This window comes from Drosophila takahashii, chromosome 2R (genome assembly GCF_030179915.1).
Source record: "Drosophila takahashii strain IR98-3 E-12201 chromosome 2R, DtakHiC1v2, whole genome shotgun sequence".
NCBI lineage: Eukaryota > Metazoa > Arthropoda > Insecta > Diptera > Drosophilidae > Drosophila > Drosophila takahashii.
In genome coordinates this window covers 27,534,419-27,538,861 of record NC_091679.1, presented here as the reverse complement: position 1 = coordinate 27,538,861, position 4,443 = coordinate 27,534,419, and positions in this window count along the sequence as shown.

Below are 4,443 nucleotides of genomic sequence, written 5' to 3'. Positions count from 1 at the left end.
GAAAAGTGATTTAGCCAAACTCTGGGCCTTCAGAGCTGCACTTGATTGGCCAAAAACTATTGCAAACCTTGGGGAGCTTCCTGGAAGCTTTCATTTCGATCAAGTCTGCGTCTGTGGGCTTGTGATTTTAGACAGCATTCCTTCACCACTAAATGAAATTGCCTGGAAAAGGAAAATTAATGCATTTTAAAGAGGCAAGGATGCAGAAAATAATTACATATTTGCTTTCTGATATATTATTTCATTGGAACTAATTGCTTTACAAAATTAATTACGCACATATTATTTTTCGCAAGAAGAAGGCTTCCATTTTATCAGAAATTAATTGAATTTCAGCCATAACAAAACTAATTCAAAGGGTATCTGCCGATTAAAAAACCAACTGCATGTGCTTGAAATTGGATACATTTTAAAGTTACTCGGATCGAACATTTTTGGCAAAAATATTCCTGATTAAAGAATCCATATCGGTAATTGTACATGCCAGTAATTAGTACAATTTGCGGTTAAATTTTACAGGAATAAATATTAAAAGGGGCAAATAAAGTGCATTTTGTGATAAAGAAATATGATCTGAAAACTGAATTTGAAGTTGTGGCAACAATTTCGCAATATTTTGCAATATTTTATTCCCTTAAGCAGCACACCTTTAATGCGCTGCCTTATTTTCGCTTAAGCTTCGCAATTTCTTGAAATTTCATTTCAGTTCGTGTCGTCGCGTCTCGTCTGGATTCAATTCAATTTATTTGTTGTCTTTGAGCTGAAGCTTTTAGAGGTGCCACTTTTTGCCAGTGGATGTGGATGTGGATGCAGACTTTTCGGGTAAGCGACAATTTGTGTTACTGCAAATTTAATGCCGAATCATGTGAGCTTGTGTGCCTGAGAAGGGGGAGAGTGCATTGGGGGCAACAACCGCAGCTTGTCTGTGCGCCTGTCGCCATATCCTGCATCCCAGAAAGGATGCTGGTTTCACACACACTTATCCAGGCAGCTATCTAAAGGAGCAAGGTGCAAAGGCTGGGGGAAGTTAGCTTTGCCCACGACAAAGTGACATATTAGCGTAGTCAAGTTTACAAAGCACATCGACACTGGAACGGAGCGAAGTTAACACTCCACTGGTTGCCTGCCTGGCAGGCACTTTTGGGGTTAATTTTGTTATTTGCCCAAAACTTTGCCTCAAATTGTAGGCATGTGCAAGACTCCTGAAGCAAATGTCGCAAACATTTTTCGACTCGGTTCGGCATTCTCCCAGAGACGAAATCAAAAACCAATTAGAGGTCCGCACGCCCAGCGGAGAAACTTTCGGGTCATATAATCTTGGACGCTTTGTAATTTGCCCAGAAAACCGAATTTCACTTTTAAATCAAGGGGGAGGAATACGATTTTCTGGCAGTTTCTCTTTTTTCATAATTGCAAAAACATTTTCACATCGAGTAATTATAGACTTGAGACAAAGGCTGTAATTTCCCGCTCGCCCAACGAAAGTTTTGCATAAATTGCCGTGGGTGGGTGGCTGCCTTTAAAGCGCCAACGCAACATAATTAAATATAAATTAAAACTAAAATTTAAATGCAATCATATAAATGTCAATGAAATCATTTCGATTTACCAACTCGACCGCGGCGGTCTGGCAACTGGTCAGCAATATAAAGTGTCTTTCCAATCTGGCCATGCATGATCCTGTCGGCTGCAATTTGCAAATGATGCGCAATTTATTAATTATCTATGAAGCCCTTTTTAATAAACCGAATTACAAACGTGCACAAACGGCAATTTGATAAAATTCATAAATGTTATGTTTATTAGTTTGCATACTGGCGCAGAAAAAAAGCAATTTGCATTTCATTTAGAATCGAGCTTGATAGTCGAGTGGTCGGCGTGCAAAACATTCAATCAACATAATGAAAATAGCAAAAAAACACTTTCCCATTTCCACTGTTAATTAGCCACTTGATTTTCTGGCCAACAGCCCACACGTAAATACCACTTCTCTGCGGTCAAAACTTTGTCACTCTATTACTCGGCCCATCGTCCATCGCAGGCATTCAATATTTTAATTAGTTGACAAAGTATTTCAAAAACCTTAAATAAACAATAATGAATACTGATTGCCAATCCATTTGGCGGATCTAATTACGCCCTGGAATGCAGTGTTTGATGGGCAATATAAAACGCTATGAATAAATTGAGGGATTATTAACTAGAATGGTAGGTATTTCAGTTATTTACAAGTCAACAGCAGAACCCTCATTTCCGCCAAAGCGTTACCCTTTTGAACTCGACCATTTCATTTCGCTAAGCTTCGCCGACACGTGCCGCCTGACAAATCGCAGGCCAACTCAATTCCGTAATCATTGCCGACACTCTGGGCTGTTAAAAATTCCACATAAATTAAGTGTCTGCCCACATTAGTTGGTAGTTTTTCGCCGGCGCCCATAAAATCTGAATATCCAACCTGAGCTCACGCACCTTTTCGCTCATTTTACGACCAAAATTTGCGGGGCGGAAAAAAACAGACTGCGAGCGCGCCTAATGCGCATTGAATAAAATACTAAAAAAATAATTTGCAACCTCTTGCGCTTTTCAAAAATTTTATGTTTACTGCGTATACGCACCGCGTTCGAGAGTGCATGTGTGGGCGTGGGTTCCGTTATATACACACTTCCGGTGGCTGGTTGCCGGTTACCCGGGACCGTGTTTAATGTTGTTTTGACGCCGCCATATTAACCGGAGGCGGGAATCCGGCTGGATCCACCGGTGAAAGGCAGGAAATGTGCGACGCCAGGTACTTTCTATGTAAATGGATACACGCATTTGTTACTGCAAACCCTTTTTTGTTTGCCCGCTTCCGTTGCCCAAATATTTATGGTCCCGGGGCATATGTTTGGATCCAGCAATTTATTTAACCTTCAAATGCGATGTTCCATACGCCTAGGATGGATGCCTGGGCCTTTGTGGCAAAGGTGTCGCCTTCGATTGGCCCGAAATTTGCCCACATTTGTTACGCCTTACGGGCCACGGCTTAGTGGCTGTTATTAAGCGTGAATGGCGGATGGCTGGGAAATTTGTTTGGCCAACAAATCAGCATGACAGTTGGGTTTGAGTTTTCGCCATCAATTCGTTAACAACGCTTTAAATTACAAAAAACCATTCGCTTTAACAAAAGGTGTCCACTTCAAACTTTACTTTTCATACAGCTTATTTGCTTATTTACATCTGGCCCGCAGCATTGGCTTCAATTTTCCTTATTTTCTTCGTCACTTTTATTTACGATATAAATTGCACAAAATGGTCACGCGACTGACCAAACAATAAAAGCGCCGGCATTAATCTTCTCTTGGCCCTTGCGAATGGTAAATGGGGGCAAAATCGCATGGCGGCGAAGGAGGAGGGAGAAGGAGGAGGACCAAAAGGGGTAGGACAATGCACCCCTCTTTTTGTTGTCAATTTCCGGATGCAATGCTGCGAATTTCCGTCTGGAAACTTCACAACGATGGCGACGAAATTGCTTAAATGTAAATAAATCAGTGGTAAGAAAATGTTTCTGTGGTCAGGACCCATCCACGTTCGTGTCCGCGTTCCCCTTTTCCATCTCCCATTTCCATTTCCATTCCCCTTCCCTTACCCATCCGGATCTGGATCCTTGTCCGCTGTGCTGTAAGTGTTGGCTTATAAATCAGGCCACTGCAGTGACAGACAACACAGTGCAACTCTGCATTAATGGCGGCTTAAGTGTGTCGTAAGCCTCGGCTGCAGCGAAAGAAAAAAGAACTCGCTTAATTGCAGGACATTTTCGTTTAATTTCGCACAACTCGCAGTAAAGTTTTATTAGCTCGCCGGGGCATAAATCAAGCGAGTTGCAGACCAAAAGTCGTTTGTCATTTCGAACAATCAATTAAAAGCAAATGTCGCATAAATACATGAATTCTTTTGCGACGAAACGATCCATCATTCATCTTTCCGGGGTAGCGAAAGAGTGATAAAAAAATGTTTTGTGTCAAAACTTTTAATTTAGGTAATAAAAACCAATGGACGTAGAAACAATTCAAAACTAGTTTGACTCCAAATGACGGACGAAAAGAATAACTGATAGATTTTTGTCTAGTAAAATCACAATAAAATCCGGTTTTATGTACCTATTGTTGGTAATTTTCTTATTCAACAACATTCCTTAGCTTTCATACATTTATTAAATATGAAAAATTCCAACGTTCAATGTCCTCGGCATTGTTGTTTGCCTTTATATTTACTTTTTTCCCGCTGCGTCCATATTTCTCCGCTTTGTGCCGTGGAGGTAGAGAAATTGCATTCAAATTGATTTTTAATATTTATTTATGATTTAGAATACAATTGAATGCCATTTTTCTGTCAACGGCAATATGAATTTCAGTCCGTTTGGCTGGGCTTTAGTGCCGCTTTATTGCCGCCGCCTGATTGATGGCT